General features: G+C 45.8%; 1 protein-coding gene across 5 annotated transcripts in view; it reads right to left on the bottom strand.

Annotated features, from left to right (window-relative positions):
• Positions 1–10,031, bottom strand: part of NAP1L4 (nucleosome assembly protein 1 like 4) — a 48,851-nt gene extending 38,820 nt beyond the window's left edge. For 2 of the 5 annotated variants that reach the window (XM_053559767.1, XM_053559766.1), the window contains exon 1: positions 9,966–10,015. The gene's annotated coding sequence lies outside the window, so the exon portion shown is untranslated. The other 3 variants (XM_053559763.1, XM_053559764.1, XM_053559765.1) reach the window with 3 other exon arrangements.
• Positions 10,032–11,938: the final 1,907 nt, after the last annotated feature.

Consider the following 11,938-nt stretch of genomic DNA (forward strand, 5'->3'; position numbering starts at 1 on the left):
CTCCCAACTAGCTGGGACTACAGGCGCCTACCACAATGCCTGGCTATTTTTTGTTGTTATTGTCATTGTTGGTTAGCAGGCCTGGGCCAGATTCGAACCCACCAGCCCCAGTGCATGTGGCCAGCGCCCTATCCACTGAGCAACAGGCGCCGAGCCTACAAAAACAACTTTTGAAAAATCAGCCAGGCATGGTGGTATGAGCCTGTAGTCCAGCTGCTCAGGAAGCCGAGGTAGGGGGAAATCACTTGAACTCACAAGTTCTAAGTTGCAGTAAGCAAGCTGTGACTACACCACTATACACCAGCCTGGGCTACAGAAACAGACCCTGTCTCAAGAAAAGAAAAGGAAAAGGGGGAAAAAGTGCTAAATCAAGGATAGAGAAAAACAAAATAACGGATTTGAACAATGACACCTTCTGTACGTGAGTACACGCACACACACTTGCAACTCCTTGATCTTATTAAAGAAACTAGAAATATCAGGCTGAGCAATATAGTGAGACCCCATCTCTACAAAAAATTTAAAATTAGCAGGATGTAGTGGTGCACACCTATAGTCCCAGCTACTTGGAAAGCTGAACCAGGAAGATTACTTGAGCTCAACAGTTGGAGGTTATAGTGAACTATGATGATGCCAATGTACTATGGCCCTGGTGAGAGAGTGAGGCCTTGTCTCCAAAAAAAGGGGGAAAAAAAGAAGAAACTACAAATAAATAAGATTTTTTTTTTATATCTTACTATATTGGCCAGGCTGGTCTTGAACTCCTGGCCTCAATCAATCCTCTTGCCTTGGCCTTCCAAAATGCTAGGATTTCAGGTGTGAGCCACTGTGCCCAACCTTGGTTATCTCCTGTGGACACTGAGGATCTCTGACTTACTAAGATAACATATGTAGGCTGGGTGACCGTAGCTCAGTGGTTAGGGTGCCAGCCCACATGCACTTGGCGCTAGTGGGTTTAAACCCAGCCAGGGCCATATAAAAAATATTGACAACAACAACAACAACAAAATAGCCAGGCATTGTGGCAGGCGCTCATGTCTCAGCTAGTTGGGAGGCTGAAGCAAGAGAATTGCTAAAGCCCAAGAGTTTGAAGTTGCTGTGAGGTATGATGCCATAGCACTCCACTGAGGGCGACATAGTGAGACTCTGTCTCCAAACATACATATATTTACACACATATTTTTATACATATATATATATATATATACGTATATGTATAAAAATTTGGGGCCCAAGTGCAATGGCTCCCACCTGTAGGCAGAAGGCTGAGACAGGAGGATCCCTTGAGACTGTAAGTTCAAGGCTGCAGTAAGCCATGATGGTGTCACTGCATTCCAGCCCAGGTGATGGAGACCTTACCCTATCTCTAAAAACCAAATGTCCCAATGTCTCCACCTACAAAGCTTAGCAAATATACGAAACCCTGAGACAGTTTGGTTTCACTTATATTGCCTCTGGCCAGAAGACTCCTTATTTAGTCTACATTTACCACTCCCTAGTATCAAAAGTTAATTCTGGGGCCAGGTGCAGTGGCTCACACCTATAATACCAGCACTCTGGGAGGCCAAGGTAAGTGGATTGCTTGAACTCAGGAGTTGGAGATCAGCGTGAGCAAAAGCAAGACCCGGTCTCTAAAGACTAGCCAGGTTTTGGGGCGGCGCCTGTGGCTCAAAGGAGTAGGGCACCAGCCCCATATGCCGGAGGTGGGTTCAAGCCCAGCCCCGGCCAAAAACTCCAAAAAAAAAAAAAAGACTAGCAAGGTTTTGTGGTGGGTGCCTGTAGTCTCAGCTATTCAGGAGGCTGAGGCAAGAGAATCACGTGAGCCCAAGAGTTTGAGGTTGCTGTGAGCTATAACACCATGGCACTCTACTGAGGGTGACAAAATGAGACTGTCTCAAAAGAAACAAAGAATGAATAATACATGTTCATCTTCCCACTGAAGAACAAGTTCTAATAGGGCAGGGACCCTGTCTATTTGCTTGATACACCTGCCCTAGGGCCCAGCATATAGCACTTGGCATGAAATAGGTTGCAGAAAATTCCTGTTTCATTAATTCATTGTGGGTGAATGACAGTTTCCCTGCGTGTGACCTGAATAAAGCATGGCACCAGGGACGCCACACACACCTTTTCCAGTCCCAAGCAGTTTCTGAAGACACAGGGTAAAAATATTTCCTTAATCATGTTTGCTTACAAGACCTACAGAATTAACTACCACCAGACAACAGTGGTCCATCTTCTCAAAGACCAAGGCCCCAGATTTCATAACAGTAATAAAACTCAACAGCATCTTACAGTTTAAATATGAACTATCTAATCTTAAAGGTGGTAGGATATTCTAAAAGGAGAAAGAAACATTTCAGTGCTTCGAAGTACCTCATGTGAATAATAGCTGGAAATAACATATACTATGAAACAGAATCATGAGGCATCATTTGTTATGCTGATAACTTTAGCACTGTGGAAGGGTTTTGAGCAAATAAATGACTGTCATAACCAAGTTTGATTTTAGAAACCCCTCTTAAGGGGTGGCACCTGTGGCTCAAGGAGTAGGGCACCGGCCCCATATATTGGAGGTGGTGGGTTCAAACCTGGCCCCGGCCAAAAATTGCAAAAAAAAAAGAGAAAGAAAGAAAGCCCTCTTAAGGCTCAGCGCCTGTAGCTCAGTGGTAAGGGCCCCGGCCACATACACCTGGGTTCAAGTGTATGTGGCAGGTTCAAACCCAGCTCCAGCCTGCCAAACAAAAATGACAACTACAACAGAAAAATAGCCGGGTGTTGCGGCAGGCGCCTATAGACTCAGCTACTTGGGAGGCAAGAGAATTGCTTAAGCCCAAAGTTTGAGGTTGTTGTGAGCTGTGACACCAGAGCAGTCTACCGAGGGTGACACAGTAACACTCTCTCAAAAATAAAAATTAAAAAAAGAAAGAAAGCACTCTTAATATGTGAATACAGAGAACGCACTGTAGGAAAGTGATACTGTGACACCTCTGCTTGTAATGTGGCTACACTCCTCTCTCTTCCATCCCCTCTCCTCACCCTCTTGCCAGGCAGTTGGTTAGTGTATGACTGACCAATGTGTTTAGAAGTTTTCTTAAACCACGACATATTTAAAGACATCCTGTACCTTGTCAGCAAGGTGTTTCCCTCTCTATTTCAAACTGCAACCACCAAAATCCTCAATACTTTTTTTTCTCAAAAGCACCTACCCCCATCTAACTTGGTGTCTCCCAATGCAGACATGAGAGCAAGGGCTTCTTCTGTCTTTTATTCAGTGCAAGACCCCAGCACCTAGAAAGTGCTCAGGAAGAAATAAAAATAGACTGAAAGCTACTTCGTGATAACTGAATAAACAAGTGAATCATGATACCTATACAATGTGTGTATTTATCGTAAAGTGTATATATCATATGTATATATGTATATACGTCGTTCTTTTTATCACAAAACTATTAAACAAAAATCACCTCATCTTGGTTTTTAAACTTGTTTTTTGAGACAGAGTCTCATTATGTCACCCTCGGTAGAGTGCCATGGCATGATAGTTCACAGCAACCTCAAACTCTTGGGCTTAAGCGATTATCCTACCTCAGCCTCCTAAGGATCTGGGACTACATACAGGAATCTGCCACAACGCCCAACTATTTTTTTTGCAGTTGTCATTGTTGTTTAGCTGGCCCAGGCCGATTTCAAACCCACCAGACTCGTATGTGGCTGGCACTGTAACCACTGTGCTATGGGCATGGAGGCAGTATTTAAACTTTTTTTAAAAAAATTTAAAGACAGGGTCTCCACCTGTTGCCCAGGTTAGGAATGCAGTGGTGTGATCACAGAGCAATATAGCCTGGAACTCCTGAGCTCAAGTGATCCTCCTGCCTTAGCCTCCCAAAGTGCTGGGATTACAAGTGTGAGCCACCATATCCAGCCTCACCTTGTTTTTGAACAGGCTTTCTGGGATAATGATACAATGCACAGTATGTTTTTTTAAAAAACTCTGAAGGTCATGGGATGGAAGAGGTTTTTTTTTTTTTTTTTTTTTTTGAGACAGTTTCAAGCCATTGCCCTGGGTAGAGTATTGTGGCATCATCATAGCTCACAGCAACCTCCAATTCTTGGGCTCAAGCGATCCTCTTGCCTTAGTTCTATTTTTAGTACAGATGGGGTCTCACTCTTGCTCAGGATGGTCTTGAACCCATAATCTCAAGCAATCCACCCGCCTTGGCCTCTCAGAATGCTAGGATTACAGGCGTGAGCCACTATACCTGGCCGGAAACACACTTAATTTTAAGAGCTGACAGAGTATATTCATAAGGGGAAGTCTAAGACTACATAGAGTGGTCAAGATAAGAAGGTAAAGTTCACAGAAGCTATGTTTTGTAGTTTTCAAACAGCAAAAATACAATACCTCACTACTGAATTTAAAATTCAATGGCAAGAGAAGGCAGGGTAGCAAACGATGTCAAATGAAAACAAACCCATATCATCATCAGTTTTTTTATTTTATTATTTTTTTTTTTTTGAGACAGTATCTTGCTCTGTCTCCCAGGCTGAAGTGCAGTGGCGTGATCATAGCTCACTGCAGCTATGCACTCCTGGGCTCCAGCAATCCTCCCACCTCAGCCTCCAGAGTAACCAGGACTACCACAGGTACAACCACCAAGCCCGGCTCTTCTATTTTTTTTTGTAGAGACAAGGTCTTATTATGTTGCCCAGGCTGGTTTGAACTCCTGGCCTCACGCAATCCTCCTTCCTCAGCCTCCCAGAGTCCTGGAGTTATAGGCATGAGATACTATGCCAGGCTACAAACTATTGCTCAGCAACTTTATTCTTTACTATCTACCCATCAATATGGGTTTCCCATCACTATGCACTCAAACACAAATCTCACAACTGTTGTTCAGGGAGGCACATATTTGCTAACAAGGAGTTCCAAGGAAAAGTAAGCTGAAGCTGAATGTAGACGGTTTCCTACAGAGATACTGCACTGGCTACTTCCTATCAGCGCAATGGCAGAAGCATCAACAGTAATATCAGCCTTTCACTCTGGATGCCTAAAACACATTTCTCTTTAAACGAACAAAAAGTAAACACTCCTTAGCTAGCAATCTCAGACTAAACTCCCAACAAGCTCATTGTGGCTGCCTTATTATTCAAGAATAGGTCATCACTGGGAGAACTGGTTTTAGGTAGTTAATGGCATACAGCTGATGGCCCTTAGGCCTTAGGGAATTTAAATCAATCTTTTGCCCATAAGATTATTTTTCTCCCCAAATAAATCCCAAATTTTAGGTTCCCTGGCAAAATTTTTGGAATTACAATATAAACTTGCCACAACGTTTTTAAATTGCAGAAAACAAAAGGAAAGAAATACACCTACTAAAATAAGTCATTTTGGCCGGCCGCTGTGGCTCATACCTATAATCCTGGCACTCTGGGAGACCAAGGAGGGTAGACTGCTTTAGTTTAGGAGTTCGACACCAAAAGGAAGAGCAATGGCTCAGCGCCTGTGGCTCAAGTGGCTAACGCACCAGCCACAAACACCGGAGCTGGCGGGTTTGAATCCAGCCTGGGCCGGCCAAACAACAATGACGGCTGCAACCAAAAAATAGCCGGGCGTTGTGGTGGGCGCCTGTAGTCCCAGCTACTTGGGAAGTGGAGGCAGGAGAATTGCTTGAGCCCAGGGGTTGGAGGTTGCTGTGATGCCACGGCACTCTACCCAGGGCAACAGCTTGGGGCTCTGTCTTAAAAAAAAAAAAAAAAAACAGGAAGAGCAAGACCCCGTCTCTACTGAAAACAGAAAAAGCATTGAGGTGGGTGCCTATAGTCCCAGCTCCTATGGAGGCTGAGACAAGAGGATTACCCAACCCAGGAGTCTGAGGTTGCTGTGAGCTATGACACCACAGCACTCTACCCAAGGAGACAGAATGAGACTGTCTCAAAAATAAAAATGAAGTAATTTTGACTCCATTATGCCATTATACATATGTATATATTTGAAGTCACCTCCTCCTGATGCTAGAGACTATCACCTACCCAAAAGAAAAGTGGAAGCACTATTTGAATCCTATTCCCAACACAAGGAATTAATATGCTCTCAAAAAGAGGCTACTAAAAACCTGACAGGTTATTGAAAATACATGTATTAAGATTCAAGTATAAATTCAGACTATAAAGTGGCAATGAACACACCCCCATCACTAAATACTTAATCTCTATGAATTATTTCATACAGGTAACAATTTCTAAACTCAGAATTCCACAAAAGAATCTTTTTTTTTTTTTGCAGTTTTTGGCAGGGGCTGGGCTTGAACCTGCCACCTCCGGCATATGGGGCCTGCGCCCTACTCCTTTGAGCCACAGGCGCCGCCCAGAATCCTTTTTTTTTTTTGAGACAGAGTTTCACTTTGTCGTCCTTGGTAGAGTAGCTCACAGCAACTTCAAACTCTTGGGCTCAAACAATTCTCTTGCCTCAGCCTCCTGAGTATCTGGAACTACAGGTGCCCAGGACAATACCCAGCTACTTTGTAGAGATGGGAGTGGTGGTGGAGGGGGTGTCTCACTCTGGCTTAGGCTGGTCCCCAACCTGTGAACTCAAACCATCCGCCCACCTTAGCCTCCCAGAGTGCAATGACCACGCCCGGCTCACAGAAGAGTCTTATCATCTAAATGGATAATTCAGAAAATGCAATACCTAGTACATTTTGAGGATGACATCCCCAAATATATATACATATATATATATATATTTTTTTTTTTAAAGCAGGCCCAGGCCGGAGGCACTGTAACCATTGAACTGGAGGTGCCCACCCATGTAGTCTTTTTTTTTTTTTTGAGACAATGTCTCACTCTGTTGCCTTTAGTAAAGTACCATGGCCTCATAGCTCACAGCAACCTCAAACTCTTGGGCTCAAGCGATTGTCTTGCCTCAGCCTTCCAAGTACCTGGGACTACAGGCGCCTGCCACAACACCCGGCTAATTTTAGAGACAGGATCTCACTCTTGCTCAGGCTGGTCTCAACCTGTGAACTCAAGCAATCCACTCACCTCAGCCTCCCAGAGTGCTAGGATTACAGGCATGAGCCACGGCACCCAGCCACATGTAGTCTTTTTAGAATTCAGTTTACCAGGGTTATCAAACCCCAAAATGACAGGATCATTTTTTTTACCATTGCAAAAAATTCAAATAATTAATTCAGTTATACTCTATATTCACTTTGAAAAACAGTACATGATTCAAAGCTTATACCACAAAATTCACAAATGTTTAGATGTTACTATACAAGAGCACAAATAACTGCAGACATTCTGAATCAGTAATACTCCTCAATGAGGGGGAGCTGCAAATATGTGTAATAACAGCTATTTAAGGCAACAATAAAGTGTTAAAATTATTTATAAAATCGTACCACAAGAAGAGGCCTTAAGGCTTGGCACCTGTAGCTAAGTGGCTAGGGCACTAGCCACATACACCGGAGATGGTGGGTTCGAACCAGCCCAGGCCTGCCAAACAACAATGACAACTGCAACCAAAAAACAGCTGGGCATTGTGGCAGGCACCTGTAGTCCCAGCTACTTGGGAGGCTAAGGCAAGAGAATCACTTAAGCCCAAGAGTTTTGAGGTTGCTGTGAGCTATGACACCACAGCGTTCTACAGGGGGCAACACAGTAAGACTCTGTCTCAAAGAAAAAAAGAGGTCTTAAAATTCTAATCAAATTATCATTAAACTGGGGGGGGGGGGGAGCAGCGTAATCCAAGCTACTAGGTAGACTGAGGTGGGAGGACTGCTTGAGCCCAGGAAATCAACCTGGGCAACACAGAGCCTGTATAAAAAAAAAAAAAAAAAAAATCCCTAACTAAACTTAAAAAGCATGTAATTCTTGTATCTATTTCATCTACAAAATAGGACCCTTTTGTGACTACAGAGTTTTACAGAAATATATTTACTGACCAAAAAGGTCTTATTCCATTGATCTTTGTAGTTCTCAGAAGAAATTCAGTCATTTACCTTCTCAAGATCAAAGAAAAACTTTCACTTGTATCACAAAAAGTGAAGAAGCAGCTAATAAACTGAGAAAATTCATTTTCAGGGTTTTTTTCCTGCCAACTCCACATCAACAAATGAATTGCTACTAAATAATTAATCTTGGGTGGCACCAGTGGCTCAAAGGAGTAGGGCTCTGGTCCCATGTACAGGAGGTGGTGGGTTCAAACCCAGCCTCGGCCAAAAACTGCAAAACAATTAAAAAAATGAAAAATAAAAAACAAAAATAAATAGGGGCAGTGCCTGTGGCTCAAAGGAGCAGGGTGCCAGCCCCATACGCCAGAGGTGGTGGGTTCAAACCCAGACCTGGCCAAAAACTAAATAATAATAATAATAAAATAAAAATAAATAATCTTTAAATCATCTCCCTCTTCTTTAGTCACTTATTTAATATTTGGAATGTATCAAGTCTATCAACACTCTTCCTTTCTCTGAGGTTCATCTTGCATTATTTATTTCACTAGCAACTATTCATTCTATTCTAAAAAAATCTCAAGATTCTACTAGAGGAAGCATTTGGTATTCCGTGGAGTAACAGAATTCTGAGATGGAAAAGACCAACTAACTCAAATCTTCATAAACTAGAGTTTAGTTAGGCTTAACACAATGATGAAAATGTAACTTTTCATTAAAACTTCTTTCATCTCCTCAATATTTCTGAGCAAAGTTAAAATTGCACAGATTTAGGTTTTAATCACAAGTTTTGTCCCCTTTAATAAGTCATTATATTGGCTCGGCGCCTGTAGGTCAGCAGCTAGGGCCAGCCACATACAACGAAGATAGAGGGTTCAAACCCAGCCTGGGCCTGCCAAACAACAATGACAATTACAACAAAAAAATAGCGGGTGCCTGTAGTTCCAGCTACTTGGAAGGCTGAGGCAGGAGAATCGCTTAAGCCCAAGAGTTGGAGGTTGCTGTGAGCTGTGACGCCACAGTACTCTACCAAGAGCAACAGCGTGAGACTCTGTCTCAAAAAAAAAAAGAAAGAAAAGAAAAGAAAGATAAATGTAACTTCTCTATCTCTGAACTGAATGGAACGCATGGGACTTTCCCATCCATAACATGTACAGATTAAATTCTTCTAAAAAGTTTATTTTTCCCTTTTGAAATATGGTTTTAATAGTAAAGCAGACTTGATGCCCACCTTGACTGGGTAAACCAAGTCCCCTCAGCACTTTAGTCCGAGGCCACTTAGGCCCAGTTCTCCTCTTTGGGGAGCCCATGTAGCCACCACCTCGCTCTCCCTGCAGAGCTCCCAACAACAGCTAAGAAACACCAAAAAAAAAAAAAATCTTTTCTCCTTGTCAAAGACGCTCTGTCACATGAATTTTAGAAATAACCACCACAGTTAACCTGGCCTGAACAGAGGGGCTCGCGACAATCGCCCACGGAAAACTCAACTTCCGAACACGAAAAGTCTCCGGCCGTGTCCACCTTACGAACGGGGAGCGCAGGCCTTCAGCCTGTCTCGCAGGGCAAAAAACTCGGGCAAAAGCTCTTGGGCCTCGCTTCCGAGTCACAGCACGTGGGCCGGGGCGACCAGCGGGAGATTTGAGCGCTCGCAGGGCCGGCCGCCCGTGGTCCTCACCTTCTCCGGGAGCTGACGCCCTGCAGGCCCGCCCGCCCCGCGCTGGAACCGCAGCTACCCGCGGCGCAGAACAAAGCGCCCCTGACCTTCAAGGCGGAGAGGGCGCCCGGCCCGCGTCCCGGCCCGCGGGCCAGGCACCGCCACAGTCCGGGCTGATAGGACACGGCCCCGCCCCTGCCTGGCTGCCCGCGGGCCTGCGGCTACCCGAGATGGCGGCCGCCGCTCGGCCCGCCGCGCCCCGGGTCGGGGCCCCATCCCCGCCACTCTCCCGCCATCCCCCGCCCTGGCCACCAGTCCCAGCGCGCCGTTACCAGCCAAGAACCCGCAACCCGCACCTCACGCCTCCTGCAGCAGTGGCTGCGACAGTACCTCTGCTTGCTTTGGGGTTGCGCCGCCGTGGCCGCCAACAACACCTTCTCCCATTGGTTGAGCATCCTGACTCCGCCCTCCGAGAACAAGGCGGGCTGCGGTTGGAAGAGGGAGGCGCAAGTCAACTACGCCTCCACGCCGCGAGCGGTGACCAATCAGAAGCCGTCGAGAGGGACGCCGAGCTGTATGCAGATGAGTCTGACGTCATGGGCGTGCGCGCCCGCGCCCTCCTCGCCCGCCTGCCAGGTGGCCTCGCCGGCCGGGGTTGAGGGATCGCTGAGGGATTTCTGGCCCGGGCTTGGCCTCCCGGTCCCTCGGTTGGAAAAGCACCACCCGCGGGGTAGGAAGTAACATCCCCGGGCCGGGTTGTTTCCGTGCTCAGTATTGTCGCTGGGGTCTCTCTGATTTTTGTGCATTTTTTTAAAGAAACGGTCCCTTTCCTTGGGTGAGATTATTTGGGAAACATTTTATAATTGATTTTTTGGCAAGAGTATTCCTGTTCTGTGCAGTCACACGGGTAAAAGTTTGAACTCATCAAGGTCCCTGGTAGGGGCGTTGAGGGCATGGGTGGGCTACAAACCTGGGGTGCTCAGTCTGTCTGCTTCTGGAGAAAGGATGCATCCTCTCAAGCTCCCAGTGTCCTTATTAAGGTTTTCTGTCTTTTCTATAATGATCACTCTTTGCTTTGGGTGGTGGGGTGGGCGTAAACTACAAAAGAAAAGAATCCCGAGCGCTTTCAGGTTTAAGGGTCTTCCCTCTTAATTAAGTTCAAATCCATTTGCAGTCATTGGATCTGGCTGTGACTGAATGTTGGGGCTGGTGTGGGGGTCATCCCGGCGGATGGAGCCCCATGGGAAGCTGGGCCTGTTCCTTGGGGCAGGCACCTGCTGGAGGTGTCATCTTTCCCTCGGGCCACTTCAGCGGTTCCTAGGAATGGGGGTGACAGCCACCCAAAGCCTCTTTTATCTGTAAGGGCACTGAGAATGCTGTATTAGTTTCCTGTGGCTGCTGTACCAGAGGACCCCAAACTGTGTGGTTGAAAAAACAAAAATGGGGTGGCGCCTGTGGCTCAGTGAGTAGGGCGCCAGCCCCATATGCCGAGGGTAGAGAGTTCAAACCCAGCCTCGGCCAAAACTGCAACCAAAAAATAGCCGGGCGTTGTGGCGGGCGCCTGTAGTCCCAGCTGCTTGGGAGGCTGAGGCAAGAGAATCGCTTAAGCCCAAGAGCTGGAGGTTGCTGAGGCCATGGCACTCTACCGAGGGCAGTACAGTGAGACTCTGTCTCTACAAAAAAAAAAAATAATAATAAAAAAAAAAAGAAAAAACAAAAATGTGTTCTTTACAGTGCTGGAGGCTGTAAAGCGTCAACAGGGAAATGCTCTCTCCCTCTACAAAAAGCTCCGGGGGAGGGTCCTTCCTGTCTCTCCCAGCTTCTGATGGTTCTTTGGCTTGTGGCTTCTGTCTTCAACTGGCTTTACTTTATGTGCATTTCTTTGTCTTCTGTTATTAACGTTTGTTTATTTGTTTTCAGAGACAGGGCCTCACTCTGTTACCCAGGCTGGAGCACAGTAGCTTAATCATTGCTCACTACATCCTTGAACTCTTGGGCTTAAGCTCTTGCCTCAGCCTCTTGAGTAGTTGGGACTACAGACGTCCGCCACCCACACCCAGCTGATTTCCTTTATTTTTTGTAGATTTGGGTCTCTTGGTTGCCCAGGCTGGATTATCTATCTCCTTTTCCTTTTCCTACAAGGACTCATTGGATTAGGGCCCCATGACTTCATCTTAACATGAGTGTATCTCCAAAGACCCTATTTCCATATTCTTTACAAATGTTGCATACCCAGGCACCAAGGAGGACTTGAACGTAACTTTTGGAGGCCACAGCCAGTGAGATGTATAGAAAGTCAAGGGGCATAAGGCAGGGAATCCTGGGTGAG

Source organism: Nycticebus coucang, chromosome 14 (genome assembly GCF_027406575.1).
Source record: "Nycticebus coucang isolate mNycCou1 chromosome 14, mNycCou1.pri, whole genome shotgun sequence".
Classification (NCBI taxonomy): Eukaryota; Metazoa; Chordata; class Mammalia; order Primates; family Lorisidae; genus Nycticebus; species Nycticebus coucang.